The sequence below is a fragment of the Scyliorhinus canicula genome, chromosome 1 (genome assembly GCF_902713615.1).
Source record: "Scyliorhinus canicula chromosome 1, sScyCan1.1, whole genome shotgun sequence".
NCBI classification, from domain to species: Eukaryota; Metazoa; Chordata; class Chondrichthyes; order Carcharhiniformes; family Scyliorhinidae; genus Scyliorhinus; species Scyliorhinus canicula.
Window position 1 is genome coordinate 231,542,590 of NC_052146.1, and position 21,740 is coordinate 231,564,329.

Here is a 21,740-nt window from a genome sequence, read left to right on the forward strand (position 1 = left end):
GTTGATTAAGGAAAATTCTTTCTTGGCTGAGATGGTGCCACTTTGCCGAAGTGCATTTCATGAAGGTGAACGTGGGAGAATTGGCCCATTTCTTTCACAGCCCCATTCCCCGCCCTAACTGGGTTACCAGGTAAGGAATAGGTGTACGAATACCATATGGCAACAAAAATAAATGTTATAGGAAGTATTTTCCTTTGTTTCAGTATCTCAAAGAAAACCTATTGATGGATGGAGATTGTGGTAGCATGCTTCTGTTAAGTGGTGCTTTGTTTCTCTGTCAGTTCAATTTGATGATTTTCTTAAGGGATATACATGAACTTGAGCAGGAAATATCTGACGTGAACAAAAACAAGGGAATGAACTCAAACTGGTTTTTGAATCTGGTTGGTTACAATTTGGCCCTTGATTCTTAACTGTCAACCTAAATTCAAAGAGAAAAGGTGCTTCACCAAAGTATCTTTTTTTGGGACATGCAATTGGATCTTAACATTTGATTAGTGGGATTATATTTGACAATGTGAATGCATTTGCAATTCTGCTCTGAAGTGACTCAAGCATTCAGAATGGTAGAGTATTTGCCAAAGCCGACATGATCTTTGATGATTTATAAACAATGACATTGATATTGAAGAGCGTTCCTTTATATGCGCAATTTTGACTGTCTTGACTTATATATGTCCTATACAAGGCTACTTCACCTTGCCATCCCTGATGTGATTCTGGTGAAAGTGATTGTAATGGCCTCATGAATATTCAGTGATGCAAAACATATAGCCCAGCTGAATAAAATAGATGGATCTGGATCTTGAGAATCTTCAGTGGACATAAAAAGAAAGACCATGAAGGTTTGCTTTTAATTACCTTTATACTAGGGATCTATATGAGGGATCTCAAAATTAATGTATGTTCTAACCCATAAGAATAGAACGCCAGTTTTCTGAAGTAGGGCGTAATTAATAAATAGTAGGCAAAAAAAACTGACCTCAAAAATAAGTCAGGGATAATAATCATTAGAATATCATAGAGTTGACTTAGGTCATATGCCTTCAGTAGGTCACCAATAGGTTAGATTACATTTATTTTGCATTGTGGTAAAAATGCATCCTCCAACATTCTGTGCTAAGAATCCAAGTTGATGCAATGCCAATTCTTTCTGAGTCACCATCATTTTAAAGCACCACATTTAACTTGTGATGTGCCACTAATAGGGCAAGAAACATTGTTAATGCATTATCAATGAGGTAGACCCAGGAATTTTGGGGATTTCAATGCACTGATTTTTTAAAATATAAAAATAAAAATTTATATGGCTCTTTCTGTGACCCCAGGACATGCCGAAGCACTTTACAGCCAATGGAAACTTTTGAAGTGGAAGAAATGCATTAATAATGGTCATACACTTTTGTAATGTATAACCACTGTGAGGAAAAGTATCCTATGGAACAGTACATTTGGCAGTAAGCTATCTCTTTTTCACATACTTACACATGACCCCAATGGCTTGAGTGTTACAGTAGATGTAATGCCTTTCTCTCTTTCAGATTTAATTTCCTGCTCCACTATCTATCCAGAGTATTTTAAATATACCATAAAAGGCTATTTGCACCATAACACTTTGAAGTTATTTCTGCACACTGATTCAAAAAGTGATCGTAATGGCCTCATGAATATTTATTTAGATGTGTGAAATGTTGCTCTCTGCCACTGAATAGAAAAACATAGACAATGCATCTGTGTGGGCGCTGAAACATGAATAAATAATAAAATTCAGCCCAATGTCTTTTGCCCCAATTTATTTCTGAATTCAATGACTGATGCTGGAGTATGTTTCTGTAGGTGCTGGCAGCTGCCAGTCCTTTACCCAGGCAAAGTTACAGCTGAACCCGATTCTGTCCTCCCCGACATTCCCGAGCACTTTCACAGGATGGCAAGCAGGAACTCTCCTTAGATTTGACCCTCCCAGCCAGGGTCCAATTATAGTGCCCCACCCCTGTCTAACTGTCAAGCTAATTCAACATGCAGCAAGAATGAACTTATCACTGCTTTCATCCATATGTTACATGAGAACATAAGGAGCAGGAGAACACCATACACCCATCAAGCCTGCTCCAGTATTCAATACAATCATGACTGATCTTCAGCTCCAATCCCACTTTCCCTCCCACTCCTTACATCACTCAATTCCCTCAGAGACCAAACACCTGTTGCACCTTTATTGATCAATTCATTCTGTAACCCAATCTGTGTCTAACTCAAATATTGCAATATTCTTGGGCAATTTCATGGAATCATAGAATCCCCACCATGCAGAACGAGGTCATTCAGCCCATCGAGTTTACATTGATTCTCTGAAAGAGTATCCTACCTAGGCCCACTCCCCACCCTATTTCCACAACCTCAACTAACCTGCACATCCCTGGGCACTAAGGGGCAATTGATTGAGGACAATCTATCTAATTTACACATCTTTGGACTGTAGGAGGAAACCAGCGAACCTGAAGGAAACCCACGCAGCCTTTGTTCAGCCTTTGAGGGTAGTCAAGAAGTAATCAAGTGCAGAACAAAGTTCACCTGCCCTAGGTGTCGGACACATTTGCTATGGGTGTGTCAATAATCGGTTTATTTAAGAACTCTGATGCAATACTTCGAAACTTCTCTGAGGGTGGGCAAAACTGAAATTTCTCAAAAGTGGACAGTGACGGAACATGTCGTGTAAATCTGGCCCAAGACAGCAAAATGGAGCTGCAAATATTACAAAGAATTTTAAGAAGTGGATAGGATGAAATACACTTGACGCTTGGCAGATTTGACTCCAATATCTAAACCTAGATTAACTCCTGCTTTTACCTAGACCCTTGGGCGCAGAAATAAGCAAGTGAGGCACTAAGGATTGAGCAATTCCAGCTGTTGAATTGTGGCATTAACAATCTTCACCGGCTGTACAGCTATGTACTTACCCATCATTTGTCAAATGCTGATTTATCCCTCCTCACCACTCCTTTCCCCATTATTGATGGTTTCTTTTTACTGCTATTATAGAAACATAGCAAATAGAAGAAGGAGGAGGCCATCAACCCTCCAAGCCTGCTCCGCCATTCATTATAATCATGGCTAATCATCAAGTTCAATACGCCTGATTCCGCCATCCCCCCATATGCCTTGATCCCTTTCGCCCCAACAGCTATATCTAATTCCTTCTTGAAATGACACAACGTTTTAGCCTCAACTATTTTCTGTGATAATGAATTCCAGATTCACCACCCTCTGGGTGAAGAAATTTCTCCTCAGCTCAATCCTAAAAGGTTTACCCCTTATCCTCAAACAATGACCCCTAGTTCTGGACTCCCCCCACCATCTGGAATGTTTTTTTCTGAATCTACCCTGTCTAATCCTGTTAGAATTTTGTAAGTTTCTATGAGATACTCTCTCACTCTTCCAAACTCCAATGAATATAATCCTAACCGACTTAGTCTCTCCTCATATGACAGTCCCGCCATCTCAGGAATCAGCCTGGTAAACCTCCTCTGCACTCCCTCCATAGCAAGAACATCCTTCCTCAGATAAGGACACAAAACTGCACACAATACCCCAGGTGTGGCCTCACCAATACCCTATACAATTGCAGCAAACAATCTCTATCCCTGGACTCAAATCCTCTCGCTATGAAGTCCAACATACCATCTGCCTTCTTTACTGCCTGCTGTACCTGCGTGCTTACTTTCAGTGACAGATGCACAAGAACCCCAAGATCTTGCTGAGAATCCACCTCTCTCAATTTGCACCCATTCAAATAATAATCTGCCTTCCTATTTTTGCTGCCGATACCCCAGGCATTGCGTTCCCTCTAAATACACAATTCAAATCTGCTTACTTTCTATTTTCAGAAGACATGCTAACGTTTTGGCCCCAAACTGCTCTGTTTCTTTTGCTTTTCTTCTGTTTGATTTCCAAATATTCCTCTGCTTTGTTGGATGCTCCGTGATGTTTTTGAACGACCAACTGCTATCCTTATTTATATTGGAAATAATAGAACTAATTAATGTATAAAAAATAGAACTATTTTGTGGACAAATCATGAGCAGTAGGAGACCATTCAGCCCTTTGAGCCTGCTCTCCATTCAATAAGATCATAGCTGACCTAATTGTGGCCTTAAATTCACATTCTACATACCCATCGATAATGTTTGACTCCCTTATCAGTCTGCATCAAAAAAATATTCATTGGTTTATGGAAAAGAGAGTGACAAAGACTCACAAACCTCTGAGAGAAAAATCTTCTTCTCATGTCCACCATAAATGGGAGAGTCCATGGGGGAGATTTTCCGTAACCCCCCCTGCAACGTTTTTCTCAGTGGCCCACCATTGGCCAGCGTCGGGAACGTCCGGTCCCCTTCTGTCAATGGAAATTCCCATTGGATCCACCCCATGCCGCCGGGAAACCCACAGCGGGGGTTCACTATTGGAGGGAGCAGAAGATCACGCTGCCGAGAATGGCCAGAAAATTACCCTTCCCCCCCTTATTTCTAAACTGTGTCCCTGATTTCAAATCTCTCCCACAAGTGGAACAATCCGCTTTCAATATCCATCCTGACAATTCCCTCAGGGTCTTATGTTTCAATATAGGATAGGTAAAACCTTCCTGAATCTCTCCTTTATCAATTTGTCGGCATTGAAAAATTCATTGAAAAAGATTTTAGTGGCGGTGATTATCCCTTTAAGGCCAATATAGCAGAAAAGAGTCACCTGGCTTGAGGGATCAATTGGGGCTGTGAGTGGGTCATCACCCCCGGGGTTGGAGCCCTCTCTTAGGCGGAAGACATCTGGAAGACAGCAGGTGGGCTGTCGGCCTCTGTGCAGCTTTTCTTATCAATAAATATCTGTTGAGTTTCTAAAGGAGTTGGTAGCACGCATCATTGCAATAGTAAACTTGAAACATTGGTGAAATTCTCTATTTGGGAGACTAAGGGCGGGATTCTCCTGCAACTGGCCGGATGGTCCGACACCGGCGCCAAGAGTGGCACGAACCACTCTGGCGTCGGGCCGACTGGAAGGTGTGGAATCCTCCGCACATCTGGGGGCTAGGCCGGCGGCGGAGGGGTTGGCGCCGTGCCAGCAAGCGGCGAAGGGCCTGCACGAGTTGGTGCATGCGCAGACCAGCCAGCGTATTCCTGTGCATGCATAGGGGGGGTTCTTCTCCGCACCGGCCATGGCGGAGCCCGACAGAGGCTGGCGTGGAAGAGTGCCACCACGGCACAGGCCCCGCCCGCAGATCGGTGGGCCCTGATCGCGGGCCAGCCCACTGTGTGGGCCCCCCCCCCCCCCCCCCCCCCCCCAGGGCCAGATCCCCTCGCACCCCCCTGAGGACTCACCTAGCCAGCCTACCAGCCAGGTCCCGCCGTGATGGACCATGCACATTTCACGCCGGCGGGACTGGCCATAAACGGGCGGCCGCTCGGCCCCTCAGGGCCTGGAGAAGTGCCGGGGAACCGCTGCCAACGGCCCCCGACTGGCGCGCCGTGATCCCCGCCCCACCCGAAAACTGGCACCGGAGAATTTGGCAGCCGGCATCGGAGCAGCGGGGCGGGCTTAACACTGCCCCCCCTGGGATTCTCCGACCCAGTGGAGGTTTGGAGAATCCCGCCCTAAGTGTTGATGCTGGGACTGAATTGTGTGTGGTTCATGTTCCTGTTGGGGCGCTATTTGCGGAGTGATTCAGGACGTGCTCATGGAATTCCGTGTAATTCTCATTGTAACCGCTGGGGCCGGAGTTAGCACCAAAGCGTCTGGCAGCTTGTGCTATTTTCAAGTGCACCACGTCCCACACACTCACTGCATTCACCAAGATAGTTCAGAGAAGACCTCCCCCGCGAGATTAGGGGTCCGAGGTGGGCCCACAGCTCCATGCTACTGATGAATGGAGTTACACCCTCTTCCCCAGCGTGGGCCACAGACTCAAGCCTGCCCTCCTGAACACTGCCTGGAAGGTGGCGGCAGAGGCAGTCAGCACTGCCAGCCTCACCGGGACGTTCAGCTGGTAATCCGGAAGGTGGTCACTGGTGAGGCCGCTGCCCTGAGAGGGGCAGAGAACCAGGGAAGTTTCCAAAGGTTGCAGTGCGGGTGTTTTCTGGTTGGGATGAGCTCTGTTAATCCCCTGCTTCCTGTGCAATGGGGCAGCGCTTCTGAGGAGGTCCAAAACGTGGTGGGCTCCAGATTGAGCTTGGCCCTAGATGGTACAGTTGCGGTATGAGGGTGTCCAGAGGGATATCCTGGGTGGATTCCCAGATGACCAGGGGCTTTCTGAGCATTTAAAGGAACAGATAGTACTCAGCAATGTGAGTAGCCAGGAAGCTGCAAGTAACACCAAAGGGGTACATTTAAAAGACAGACTGCAGCAATGGCAGTTTGAGCCAGGCCAACCTGATTCCGAGGGGGCACTCCAGGTCCACAGACTTGGCACCAAGTCACTACCCACTATTGCCCCCGGCCCACACAGCTTCCCCCCACATCAGGTCCCACAGTTTTCTATGGTTTTTCAGTGTTTTTATTAGCCTCCCGCTCCCCCTCCGCAGCCATGGCACCCAGTCCATGTTTGTAAATACTTGTAGTAATTCACGTCCGCGAGACGCCTGCCTTAGAGGAGCAGAGCATCGGGAAAGGGCAGAGCTAAATTGCCCCTTAATTGCAAAAAATATTTGGGTAATCTAAATTTATTAAAAAAAAAGGAAATGGTTTAGTAGCAGTGTTGTGGTTTATTTCTGTTCCAGTTGATTTCAACAGCTGGTGACTGTATCTGTGTGTGTGTGGAGAATGCAGTACAAGGGATGTTTTAAGGGTTAAAGGAGATTAGTAGGGTGGCTTTAATCTTTATTTCTTTGTATACTTGAGGGCATTTTATTACACCTCTGCACTGCTTCTATAACACCATCATTTTCTGCTGTAGAAATATAGACACATGGATCAATAGTTACAACATACTCCTGATGGGAACTTCACTAGAGATTCTAGTATGAGCGATCATACAGATTAGAATCGCTTTAACACTACACGGCATTCTTTTCCAAGAACCACATCGGAAAATAGAAAGTAAAAAGGCTAGGCTTTGATTGGTTTTAAAATTGATTTTATTCCATTGTGTTTTGAAAACACTTTCAGAGTTAAACAAAGTAAAGTGGGGATACACAACAGATGAAGTGGCTGATTATTCCCACAATAAATGTGCTACTTTTTCCAGAATCTGTGCTGTATATATTTGCAATAAAAAAAAATCCTCAACAAAATGACACCAGAAATACACAGGTCTATCAGCGTTAAGAAAGAGAAAGGACTGACTAATCTTTCAGGTGTGCTGCCATCCTGCCTAACAGAAGACTCCAGACCTGAAGCATTAACCAACTCTTCACTTTCAGATGATGGACCCACATGCATTTGTGGCACTTTCTGTTTTTGCGTCAGATTGCCACCATTAGACACTCTCTCACTCCTTTTAGCTGCATTGTGTATTTCTGTTGCCATGGCTCCACAATTCCTTGCACATTCCGAGAATAGTTGAAAGCACCAGCCCCCATACACAGCAGCTGAGGCACTCAGTTGGCACTGTCAGTTGAGCATCAGCAGTACAGTATTGGTGTCAAAAATTGCACAGAAGGCTGCAAACCATTTATCCGTTCCTGGACGCAAGAGACCTTGAGAAGGACAGAAAAGGGACAAATGTCAGTCAAACCAGAAAGGCATGGAATGCAGCCTGAGTTATTTGCATATGTTAATGTGATTTATTTCACATACGTGTCAGGTATTCACACTGAATGAAACACCAAATTTACAGCTTGACACATACTAACTCATATTCTGTGCAGATCAAATACCAGCAAAGCAAATGCCAGGCACAGATTCTGCTGTACAGTATACTTGGATCTGAAATAGGCTTTCACAAATCGTAGTTCATAGAATCCATATCCATAGAATTCTTACACTGCAGAAGGAGGCCATTCGGCCCATCGAGTCTGCAACGGCCTTTCGAAAGGGCAGCCTACCGAGGCCCACTCCCCCACCCGATCCCCATCATTTCAGTGCCCCACTTAACCGGCACATCTTTGGACTGTGGGAGGAAACCGGAGCACCCGGAGGAAACCCGCGCAGACACGGGGAGAAAGTGCAAACTCCACACAGACAGCCTCTCAAGGTTGTAATCGAACCACGGTCCTGGCGCTGTGAGGCAGCAGTTCTAACCACCGTGCCACCGTGCCACCCACGGGATGATGATCTTGAGAGAATTGTTTGATTTATTTCGGGAGAATTTTAATTTTTTTATTCGTTCACAGCTAGGCCAGCATTTGTTGCTCATCCCTAATTGCCCTTGAGAAGATGGCGTTAGTCCGGACGGAAACGAGTAACTTGTCATGTTTTGTGATCTTTCCATGAAAAGAAAGGGGTAACCCTAATGTTCTGTTTCAAAACAATGTGTATTCATGCAACATAAAGTCAGGGTTTTGAAAAGAGAAGTGGCTAGGATTCTAATGAATCACCTTTTATGTTGTTTTGTCAGAGATGGCAAAAAGCAAATAATTTGTTAATTTGTCTTTCTGTGAGCACCATTATACTGGGGAATTGCTAGGCCCAGTTGCTTGGCAGGAGGCCTAACAGGCCTTTTTCCTTTATGACTATGAACAGAAATAGAATGCACAGGTATGAAAGGTGCTGCACAGGCAGTTTGTTTTCTGAAAAGAATTTTGCAAAGCTGTGAAGTGACCCAGCAAAAGCCACAGTGTTGGAGATAGTTACGAACGTGTTTGTTCAAGTCAACCCAGATAACTGACTGATATGGAGAAGCATGGCTTGTTTATTGTTGTATGGTTATGAGAAGAGAAGTGGAAACGGTTGAACTACGTGAATCTGATCACAACTGTGATCTGTGTCATTCACTGTAAAATGAAGCAATTTAATGATCCACATACCAAGCTTCGTCTCACCAATTGTCAGATCCATCCACTTTTGGAGAGATTGACAATATGTAAACATATGAAGGACATGAATAAAGGGTTCTGGGTGTAATTGCTGCAGGGTTACATTATTGTGCAGGCAAATATGAGGCTGTGGAACTCAATTCCATAAAAGTAAGATGCTCAGATGACTGACCGAACAATTGATTTGACTGAACCGCTGGAGGTGTCCATGGTGTCTCTGTGGCAGTTAACTAAGACACTGAACTAACCTGGTTATGAATACTTTTTCCCAGGGTAGAGGGGTCAATTACTAGGGGGCATAGGCTTAAGGTGTGAGGAGCAAGGTTTAGAGGAGATGTACGAGACAAGTTTTTTACACAGAGGGTAGTGGGTGCCTGGAACTCGCTGCCGGAAGAGGTGGTGGAAGCAGGGACGATAGTGACATTTAAGGGGCATCTTGACAAATACATGAATAGGATGGGAATAGAGGGATACGGACCCAGGAAGTGTAGAAGATTTTAGTTTAGACGGGCAGCATGGTAGGCACAGGCTTGAAAGGCCGAAGGGCCTATTCCTGTGCTGTACTTTTCTTGGTTCTTTGTTCTTTGAATACGATTTCAAAGGGTTAAAATTTAAAAGGGGCTGGAACTGAATCAGTAATATCTAAAGATGTTAAACAGGCCAAAAGGGACAGAAACTGAGTTAGTACAATTTGCAGCTAATGGCTAATAAGACCATGGTGAGGCCAAGGAATAAGACTGAGGAGAGATAACAGAAGGTTGACAACAAGGAAAGGTGACACGAGGTTGAGGTCGAGGAGGGATGATATCAGGTCGAGGTCAACGAGAGATGATATCTGGCTGAGATCGAGGGCAGAGGATATCGGATTAAGGGCTCGGGGAGGTGCTATCAGGTTGAGGTAGGAGAGAGAGGATATTAGGTTGAGTTCGAGGAGAGAGGATAACAGGTTGACGTCGAGGAAAGAGGATAACAGGTTGATGTCAAGGAGAGAAGATAACAGGTTTACGTCGAGGAGAGAGGATAACAGGTTGACGTCGAGGAAAGAGGATAACAGGTTGATGTCAAGGAGAGAAGATAACAGGTTTACGTCGAGGAGAGAGGATAACAGGTTGAGGTTGAGGAGAGAGGAAAGCAGCAGGTGGACAAAGGGAGATGTCAAAAAAAATCCTTCCCAATTGAAAATGTTGAAATTAGACGCAGGAAAATAATTTTAGAAGTGGATCAAATGGAGAATGACAGCAGTGCAGACAGGAAGAGGAGAAGGTGATGCAAGGAGAGGGAAGATGGACGTTCATTTGTTTATTAACTGGCAGTGAATGCTGTAAGTGGGGTCACAGAACTTGACACCCACCAATTGAATGAGCCAACTGCGTTCTGACACAGCTAAGTATAGGTTATACATTCTAGTGTATAACCTACAGAGTACCCTTCGTCGTCCAGTACTTTCCCAGAGTGGAGAAACTACGACACTTCTTCGCAGCCTTCAACACATCATCGATGAAGATGAACATCTTGCCAAGGTCATCCCCACACCCCCACTACTTGCCTTCAAACAACCGCGCAACCTCAAACCAACCATTGTTTGCAGCAAACTACCCAGCCTTCAGAACAGCGACCACGACACCACACAACTCTGCCATGGCAATCTCTGCAAGACGTGCCAGATCATCAACATGGGTACCACCATTACACGTGAGAACACCACCCACCAGGTACGCGGTACATACTCGTGCAACTCGGCCAATGTTGTCTACCTCATACGCTGCAGGAAAGGATGTCCCGAAGCGTGGTACATTGGCGAGACCATGCAGACGCTGCGACAACGAATGAACGGACATCACGCGGCAATCATCAGGCAGGAATGTTCCCTTCCAGTTGGAGAACACTTCAGCAGTCAAAGGGCATTCAGCCTCTGATCTCCGGGTCAGCGTTCTCCAAGGCGGCCTTCAGGACGTGCGACAACGCAGAATCGCCGAGCAGAAACTTATAGCCAAGTTCTGCACACATGCCTCAACCGGGACCTGGGATTCATGTTGCATTACATTCACCCCCCACCATCTGGCCTGGGCTTGCGAAATCCTACCAACTGTCCTGGCTTGAGACAATTCACACCTCTTTAACCTGGGGTTACCCCTATCTCTACATCTGTAAAGACTTAATTACCTGCAAATGCTCGCATTCTAAGCATTGTCTGGCATCTTTGAATTTGTCTATATATATGTTTCTGGAACATACCTCTTCATTCACCTGAGGAAGGAGCAGTGCTCCGAAAGCTCGTGTTTGAAACAAATCTGTTGGACTTTAACCTGGTGTTGTAAGACTTCTTACTGTGCTCACCCCAGTCCAACGCCGTCATCTCCACATCATTCTAATGTAAAGTAAAGTTGCCATAGTCCCAGGCTGCTTTCCCCTTTGAGGGGGAGAGCTGACTGGTGGTGGTTTAACCTGAGGGTCACCACACCTCAGGCACGGGGCAAGGTTGAGAAGACCGGACGAGCCATGAGTAACTCAGATTTTACCCTGCAATTGGCCTTGTTCTGCATCACGAACCAGTGTAACTCCAATCTGGTAACAGATTCAGTGTTATTTCTTAATTCTACTCAAACAGACTTTGTGCGGGCATTACTCTCAGTGACATGTTTGTTCAATGGCTGTGATAGTGATCTGATTTAATTTAAACATCCTTCTTTGTTCCCACCCCTTCCTATCGTGCATATTCTCACGAATGATGGGTGGGATTCTCTGTTGGCTGATGCTGAAATTGGGAAATGCAAGTGGGCGGAGAACAGCAGCCGACTCCAAAATCGGGGCAGCTGCCGGTTTGACACCAAATCGCGATTCTCCGTTATCTTGAAAGTGGGATAAATGCGCCACACGCCGTGTGCAGTTTAGTGGACCCACCACCAACACCAACTATATGGGTGCCCCACCCCCGCACAACATCCCCTCACCACACCGACCCTCCCGCCCCAAACTCCCCACCTAACCGGCCCACAACCCACCGGCGGACCACCCAGGGCAACACCCCGGCGAGGAAAGTGCCAGCCAACAGTATCCCTGGCATCAGGGATGGGTGCTAGGGTCGGACGCCCCCATGGGGCCGGCCATCGACGGGGCTAGGGTGAGGAGATGGGGTGGGGGGATTAAGGAAATGTGAGGGTGAAGCCCACAGTGCCAACCTGGGCCACCATGTAGTCTGGTGGACCTGGTTGGGCATGGGAGTATGAACCATGCTAACAAGCTGGCCTTTCACCCCCGCCGCAGACAATGGATTTTTGGAGTTTGACCAGCAATGGTGGCTGCCCTGCTGGTCGCCACAGCTGCGCAAGATACCCTGCGGCGGCCTGAGTGGGAGCTGCTCAAAGAGGAGGTGGAAGCTGCAGCAGCAGAGCGGGCAGCAGCGGGGTGGGCAGCAGCGGAGCAGGCAGCAGCGGGGTGGGCAGCAGCGGAGCAGGCAGCAGAGGGCCCGGTGGCAGCCGACCATGCTGGAGAGCCAGCTGCCCAACAGGCCGAGGAGGAAGAGATGCCAAGGAGGCGCCACATGAGGCCTCGTGTGTACCGGCACCACTTGACATTCGAGGACATGCCGGACCGGCATGCCGTTGAAGACTCCGGCTGTGGAAAGAGACAGTGTGACATATCTGCCAGATGATGGTACACCTGGTACCGCAGGGGTATGGGGGAGAGCAGCCGTCCCGGTGTCCGTCAAGGTAACGGTCACCTCTGAACATTTACACGACAGGGTCCTTCCAGTTGCCAAGTGGGGACCTGTCCGGAATCTTACAGAGCTCGGTGAACAAGTGGATCTGCGCTGTCACAGAGGCCCTATATGTCCAGGCGGGTCAATATATCCATATCGATGTGGACTGAGCCCACCAGGATACCCAGGCAGCGGGGTTCACCACCATTGCCGGGATGCCCTGAGTCCAGGGGGATGATCGACAGGATGCATGTTGCCCTTTGCGCACCTACGGATAACAGGCCGCTGTACACAAACCAAAGGGGTACCACTCAATGAACGTTCAGCTGGTCTCTGACCATCAGCTGGGCATCGTACGTGTCTGCGCCTGATACCCGGGCAGTGTGCATGATGCCTTCATTCTGGCATACTCGGCATTCCCTGACATGCTCGAGGGGCAATCCCCCCGACTGAGGGGTTGATGCCTGGGAGACAGGGGTTATCTGCTGCGGTCGTGGCTGATGGCACTCATCCGGAGGTCACAGACCAACGTGGAAACCTACTACAATGACGCCCATACAGCGCCCAGACCAGCCCACCCCTCAGACAGAGTCCCGAGGCAGGTTGTAACAGTCGTAACAAGTGTTTACTGTGAACAAATATTGACAGATCTGGGCCCTAGCCCATATGACTAAACTGTGCCCTGCATCCATACCAGCTGAACTAGTGTCTAACTTTCTGGCCTTACGGGCCCGAACGCTACGTCTAAATGGTTCCCTAGAAGGTACAGCAGGAGGGGAGGTAACCTGTTGTGACTCCCGACCTGTGACGAATATCCTTTTTGGAGCGTGTCTTCTGGGGCGCCCAGGCCTTCATGGGCCTGGCTGCTGCTCAGGTGACCCAGGTGGCATGGTGCCACCCTGTTCTGCCCACTACCCACCTGGTGCACCAGGAGCAGGAGAAGGGAGTCCAAGGTGCTGCAGTGTTCCGGCACCTCTCCTGTGGGAGTCATCGGCAGGGGCCCTATCACCTCCTCCTACCTTGGGGTGCCCGATGGCCCCTGGGCTACTCCATGGGATGGGTGTGTGAGCAGAGCTATCCCCTGAGGCTCCCCCGCAACATGGCACTACCAATCCTTGAGGCCTGCTCTGGTCTCGACCAGGGTCTGCATTCTCGTAGCCATGGAACACAGGGAGTGGACCATCTCCCTCTGGGACGGCTCAACATCACCCAGTGACTATACAACCATGTCCTGGGTCTTTGTCACATCAGCCAGTGACTGCGCCATCTCCCTCTGGGACTGGGCCTCCCCCCTCTGTATCTGCGCCACGCTGGCCAGCGCTTGGGCAATGCCGCCGACACTCCCAGCCATGACTGGCTGTGACTGGGCAATGCTCAGAAGTGCCGCTGCAATGTCCAAATGGCTCTGGCACATAGCAGCCTGTGAGACGACAGCCCTGTCCTGGGTCTCGGTTACTGCCTGCACAGAATGCCCCAGGCCTTGGACATGCTGATCCACAGCCAACACCATTGCCTCCACTGCAGACGCCACCTGTGCGGTGTTGGCCTGGGTGGCACGCATGACCGGCACCACCTCCTGCATGCAGTTGGACTCCTTCACCTGCATCTGCAGGTACTAGATGTTCACTGACAAACCCTCATGTAGTTTCTGGCTCTCTGACTGCATCTCTACTGTAGTTGGGTCTGGATGTTCCAGAAGCCAGGACCGATCTGGACGGCGGCTAGTTCCTGGGGATGGCCTGCATTCTGGCCGTCTGCCCCCGCAGGTGTTCCTACCTCCACCTGCTGTATTGGATCAGCTGTGTGGTGTGCACCAGATAGTGTCCCAGGAGCCTCTTCACTATAGTGCCCAACTGAGGCGAGTGTCTCTGGGATGCTGGAGGGTATTGGAGACAGCTGTGATGGAAAATCAGTGTCAATCTCTGAACTGAGCTCTGAGGTCTCCTGAGTCTCAGGCGGAGGGCTGGTATCTGAGCTGCACTCAGCGTCACTGCTCGGCTCAGCAGGGGGCTCCGGCTCTGGCGCTGGTTTGGGGCAGGGGCCGCCAGATGGGCCTACCCCATCTCTGGCACGTCCTGCAAGACACAAGACAACATGCATTATTAGATCGTGGGACATGAGGGGAGAGTGCGGGTAGGCGTGGGGAGGGGGGGTGGGTGTTGGTGGTGGAGGGTGAGGATGATGTGGGGGGATGGTGGGGTGGGGTGAGAGTGGGGTCTTCTCCCGCTCCCGGCAGTTGTGCACGGCCTACTCCTGGGGGAAGGAGGGGGGAACAAATACAACAACAGTGTTAGACAATCTGACGCATGCAGCCCAGGGGTTGGGTAGCTGGTGGTCTCAGTGGCCAGGGCACCAGGTCATGATGGCTGGTATGGGTGCTGGCATGTGGGGCAAGGTGGGGATTCGGCCTTCCTCTGGGGCGTGGGGGCGGGTTAGGGTGTGTGTAGGGCTGGGGTTAGTGCCGGGGGCATCTCCCTCTGTGTTGCCATTCTGAGTTACACAAAACGAGAAGATTCCATACAATAATTTCAACCCACTTGTTACAGGTAGACGACAAAATATATAAAGCCAATCAGCAAGGGATTTACTAATCAAGACATGACATCTTTTGGTGTTGCTTTTGTACCTTTCGAAATATAATAAACCTAGAAAAGGAATTATGTTTGTATGGATGTCAGGTAGGGACAGAAACAGCCTTGACCAAAATATACCCACACCCATAGCTGAACAGTCTCCAAGCTCAACATCGACAATGCCAAGTAGCAAATACCCAAGTGAGGCTGGAGATCAGCAGAAAACCCGGCCCCAACTACAATTGACGCCTAGAGATCAAGGGGAAAATTAAGAAACACCTCGCAGCCTTGGTTTTCCATCGGAGTTATTCCAGAATGTGACAGAATTCTTTTCTCTGAGTCACTCTCTCTGCTCTTGTCCATGTAGCATTTCCAGCTAGAAATGACAAGATGGACTACATCGAGTCATAGAATCGTACAGCCATGAAAAGGCCCTTCGGCCCATCGTGTCTGCAATAGTCAAAAACAAACAACCACCTAACCATTTAAATCCCATTTTCCAGCATTTAGCCCATAGTCTTGTAAGCCCTGGGATCGCCAGTGCACACCTAAATGCTTCTTAAATGTTATGAGGGTCTCTGCCTCCACCACCCATTCAAACAGCGAATTCCATACTCCGACCACCCTCTGGGTGAAAAGGTTTTTCCTCACATCCCTTCTAAACCTCCTGCCCCTTACCTTAAATCTATGGCCCCTGGTCATTGACCCCTCCACCAAGGGGAAAGATTTGTTCCTATCTACTCTATCTATGCCCCTCATAATTTTATACATCTCAGTCATGACCCCCTCAGTCTCCTCTGTCCCAAGGAAAACAACCCAAATCTATCCAATCTCTCTTCATAACTAAAATTCTCCAGCACAGGTACCATCCTGGTAAATCTCCTCTGCATCCTTTCCAGTGCTGTCACATCTCTCCTATAATGTGGATTCCAGAACTACACACATTACTCTAGCTGTGGCCTCACCAACATTTTATTCTGTTCCAGCATAACTTCCCTGCTCTTAAACGCGATGAAATGGGCTTATTGTCACAAGTAGGCTTCAAATGAAGTTACTGTGAAAAGCCCCTAGTCGCCACATTCCGGCGCCTGTTCGGGGAGGCTGGTACGGGAATTGAACCATGCTGCTGGCCTGCCTTGGTCTGCTTTAAAAGCCAGCGAGTTAGCCCTGTGCTAAACCAGCCCCACATGCGTCAGGTAATAAAATTAAGTATATCATATGGCTTCTGAACCATTGTATCCACCTGCTCAGCTTCCTTAAGAGACCAGAGTACATCTACACCAAAGTCCCTCTGATACTTTGTGCTTCCCACGGACCTGTCATTTATCATGTATTCGCTTGCCTTGTTTATCCTGCCCAAGTGCATCACCTCACATTTATCTGGATTGAATTCCATTTGCCGATGATCAGCCCGTCTGACCAGCCCATCTCTTTATTCCTGTAATCAAAGGCTATCCTCCTCACTATTTGCCACACCACCAATTTTCGTATCATCCACGAACTTACTGATCAACCATCCTCGATTCATATCTAAATCATTTCTATAAACCACAAACAGCAAAGGCCCCGTTGCTGATCCCTGTGGGCCCCCACTGGACACAGGCTTCCAGTCAGAAAAATACCTCTTGACCATCACTCTCTGCTTCCTGCCACTCAGCCAATTCTGGATCCAATTTGCCAAATTTACGTGAATCCCATGGGCTCTTACCTTCATTATCAGTCTCCCATGTGGGACTTATCAAAAACCTTGCTGAAGTCCAGGTACATGACGTCATCTACACACCTGGTCACCTTTTTGAAAAACTCAATCAAATTGGTCGGACATGACCTCCCCTTAACAAAACCATGCTGACTGTTCTTGATTAATCCCTGCATTTCCAAATGCAGATTTATTCTGACTCTCAGAATTGCCAGGTTTCTCCACCACTGAGATTAGACTGACTGGCCTGTAGTTTCCTGGTTTATCCCTTCCTGATTAATGGCACCACATTGGCTACTCTCCAGTCTCTCATGTGACCAGAGAGAAATTGAAAATTATTGCCAGCGCCCTTGCTATTTCCTCCCTTGCCTCACTCAGCAGCCTGGGATACATTTCATCTGGTCCTGGAGATTTGTCTAATGTTAAGCCTGCCAGACCACTCTAAAGCTCCTCTCTGTTTATGTTAATCTTCTACATTTTATTACAGTCCTTCCCGCTGATTTATCTCGCCACACCGTTCCTCTCACAAGTAAACACTGACACAAAGCATTCATTTAGAACCCTATCAACATCCTTCGGCTCACGTGGCAAATAACCACTATGGTCCTTAATGGGCTCTATCCTTTCCCCAGTTACCCATTTACCCTCGGTGTTCTTATAAAACAATTTAGGATCTTCCTTTATTATACCTGCCAGTTTCCTTTCATGACCCCTTTTTGCTCTACTAATTTCCTTTTGAAGTTCCCTCTTGCACATTCTATATGCCACTAAGGCTTCTGCGGTTTTGAGCCCTCCATATCGGCCATTGGCCTCCCTTTTTCTCCTCATCCAATGCTGTATATCCCTCGATATCCAGGTCTCACTGGATTTGTTGCTTCCACTCTTTTGCTTGATTGGAAGATATTTGGCCCTGCACTCTCCCTATTTCCCTCTTGAATGTGTCCCACTGTTCTGTCACAGATTATCTAAAAGTGTCCGCTCCCAATCCACTCTGGCCAAATCATAACTGATCTTATTAAATTCGGCCTCCCCCCAGATTAGAACCTTGATCTCAGGCCCTACCTGGTCCTTTTCCATTACAATTTTGAATCTAATGGAGTTATGATCACTGTCTACAAAACGCTGCCCCAATGATACTTCAACCACTTTCCCAACTTCATTACCGAAAACTAAGTTCAAGACCGCTCCCTCTCTTGTACGTCCTTCTACTTACTGGCTTAAAATGTTCTCTTGCATGCATTTTATGAATTCTGTTCTCTTTAAACTTTTCACACTTTGGCTCCCCCTGTTAATAATGCGGAAGTTGAAATCTCCCACTATTACATTTACACTTCTCTGAAATTTGTCTCCACATCTGCTCTTCTATTTCTCTTGGACTGTTTGGGGGCCTATTGAGCACTCCCACCAATGTGATTGTTCATTTTTGGTTTTTATGTTCTAACCATATGGCCTCGGTTGAAGAGCCTTCTCAAATGTCATTCCTCCTTGCTGCCTTTATGGATTCCCTAATCAAAATTGCGATATCCCCATCTCTTTTATCTCCTTCCCTATTTCTCTTGAAGATTCTGTATCTTGGAATATTGAGCTGCCAATCCTACCTCTCTCTCAACCATGTCTCAGCTACAGCAATAACATCATATCCCCATGTTTTAATTTGTGCCCTCAATTCATCTGCATTGTCAGACTCCTCGCATTAAAATAAATACCATCCAATCTTGCCAAACCCCCTGGTGACCTAACTGGTCGAGATATTCTATGCCTTCCTGACTTACTTGATGTCTCCTCTAATTTTGGCTGTACATCTATCTCTTCTGAACCTTCTTTCAGGATCCCAGGCTCTAGCCAAGTTAGATTAAACCCTTCCCAACAGCATGAGAAAACCTCCCTGCAAGGACACTTGTCCCAATGTGGTTCAGGTGTAACCTGTTTAACTTGTACAAATTCCACATTCCCAAGAACAGTCCTAATGTCCCAGAAATCTAAAGCCCTCCCTCCTGCACTATCTCTCCAGCTCACTTTCATCTGGACTAACCTCCTACTCCTATACTCGCTAGCACGTGGCACTGGAAGTAATCCAGAGATCACTACCTTCTGGGGCCTGTTTTTTAATCTACTTCCAAGCTCCCTAAATTCTGCTTGCAGGACCTCATCTGTTTTTCTGCCGACATCGTTGGTACCAATGTGTACCATAATATCTGTCAGTTGCTCTCCCTTTCAGTTTGCCCTGCAGCCCTTCAGTGGTAGTTGTGTTCCTTGTGTACAATTTTATTCTGAGTGCCGGAGAAGGTATTTAAAATCCTCAGGACCTGGCACCCTACATAATTATAAAGTAATCCATTTGATAAGAAAGGGTCTTTTAAAAAACAACCACTAAAAGTGTTAATACTTCTGCCGACATCCATGCTATGCTTAGGCCTGCTGCAGTCAATGTCTTCCCCGGGGAGCTAACTAAAATGATTAAACTAACCTCTAGACCAGAAAATCGGGCCGGGTCCAGGGCACATTGTTACATTGAGCTTAATCCTGTCCCAGCACACATCCTCTGGAATGAGGTTCAAGCAGAAGATTCAGTCTTATAATTTATGTATTTATATTTCCTGACAGCATGTTCCAATTTTCCTTCCGTGACCATGTAAACCAAAACACATTCATAACTCCAAAACAGTCAGTCAGGGATACAATTTACAAACATTATGGGTAATTATCAAAATAACTTGTTTCTCGATAAGTTGAGCTTCGATTCTTACACCATTATGCGGGATAGCAAATCATCTCTTAAGCAACCGAACATAGTTCCAGCAATGGTGTGAAATTATACCAGTTATTTTGTTTGATAATATTCCTCAAGGTGTTTTGGGATGGTAATAATTGTTTTGCCAGGGTAGTTGTGTCATACAATTAATGAAAGAGATGGATGCTACTTTTCAAAAGCGGAATGAAATTAGACAATTTATATTGACACAAGATGGAGTTCAGGGAGTCAGGTGACTCTTCTCGCCTTGGGCGGGATTCTCCCAAATCCCTGCGATGGCTCAACACCGGAGTAAAAAGCGGCTTGAACCACCGTCGGGCCGACCGGAAGTTGCGGAATCCTCTGCCCTTCCGGGGGCTAGGCCTGTGCCGGAGGGATTGGCGCTGCGCCAACCATCAGCGAAAGGCTGGCGCGAGTTAGTGCTTGCGCAGAACCGGTGGCGTGGTCCCGTGCACGCGCAGACCGACCAGCGTATTCTAGCGCACACGCAGGAGGGTGTCTTCTCCATGCCGGCCATGGCGGAGCCCTTCAGAGGCCGGCGCAGAAGGAAGGAGTGTGCCCACGGCACAAGCCCACCTGCAGATCAGTGGGCCCCGATCATAGGGCCCAGAGAATACCCCGTGTCACCCCGAGGACCGCACCAGCCGGCCTACCAGCAGAGTCCCACCGTGTGGGACCATGTCCAATCCACGCCGGTGGAACTGGTCAGAAATCGACGGCCGCTCGGCCCATTGGCGCCCGGAGAATTGCCGGGGGGGGGGCCCCGGCGCAGTGTGATCCCTGCCCCCGCCCGAAAACTGGCGCCGGAGAATATGGCAGCGATCCGGCGGGGGGTCAGAGAATCCCGCCCCTTATCTACAAAAATATGCAATCATCTGAGGCTAGTCAGTTTTGTTTGCATTGTTTGTATGGTCAGGACATTAAAATGTAAATGACCTTTAGGATTTGCCATCGATGACACATTGGTATGTAATGTGGTGAGTAAACGCTGGACACTAACATGAACATTCAATAAAGAGCGAATGCAAACACACAACAGTAGTTCTCTTAATATAATTAAATGTTCCTCCCTCCCCTGTAGCCATCAATACGGGTCAACCATTAGGTACCTTTACCTCTATGACTAAGCTTGTCTCAACAAATAACAAAGATACACACATGAGTAAAATTAAACCAGTCTAGTGTGAAAATGTATGAGTAAAGTTTAAATTTGAAAAACACCCGCGCAGCCTTTGTGCTCTTAATATGTCTTAGGTTAATCACAATGAAGTTGGGTCGGAAAGTTGTGCCAGTGGTTTTTCCAGATCATATGAACAATTGCAATGTATGCCAACTTTACAATTATGCAATTGAGAGATAAATCATGGCCATCTGCTTACAGCTCTGTGATAATACCCAGTATTGGTCCAGCAGAGCCGTTGTATTAAACAAAAGTTGAATTTATATAGTCATTTTCTCCCCTTTATGCTTTCTTTATTTTTTGAACTTCTCTACTTGCTTTGTTTAATTACACTTTTTATCTGCTCAAAGATTTCCTGTCCATGGGATTGGCTGCCGCTGCCAGTAATTAGTACTAAACACCAAGGTCGGATTTCTGTTCTCATTGACTTTGCAGTTAGCGTCACAGTGAAACAGTCATGAGTAGAGTTTTTTTGGAGGAGGGGCGTAACTGAGAAACAGCTGTCAGGATCGGTATAATAAAGTAATGTCAGTAAACAAAATAGGGTAAGGGAAGTAAAGTTAGTGTAATGGAGGTAAGTAAATAATATTCTGATATAGCTTACTTTTTGGTGAAAAGTGAGTAAATAAGGGACTTAAAGGGATAGTTATGGTAGGAGAACTTGCACCGTGATATGCTCCTCCTGCACTCTGTTGCAAAAGCTTCAGTTGTCTCTGGTGACCACGTGTGCAGGAAGTATGTCTGACTGCAGCTACTGGCTAACCGCAGCAGCAATGCTGAGCAGGTCGTGGACAGCACGTTCAGTGATGTGGTCGCACAGCAGGTGAAGATTGAACAGGTAGAAAGGGCAGAGTAGAGGAAGGCAGGTAGTGCAGG

General features: G+C 47.3%; 1 long non-coding RNA gene across 1 annotated transcript in view; it reads right to left on the reverse strand.

Annotated features, from left to right (window-relative positions):
* Positions 1-7,105: 7,105 nt before the first annotated feature.
* Positions 7,106-21,740, reverse strand: part of LOC119977919 — a 42,954-nt gene continuing 28,319 nt past the window's right edge. The window contains exon 3 of the long non-coding RNA XR_005463322.1: positions 7,106-7,682. This is a non-coding gene — a long non-coding RNA (uncharacterized LOC119977919). The remainder of the gene's footprint in view (positions 7,683-21,740) is intronic.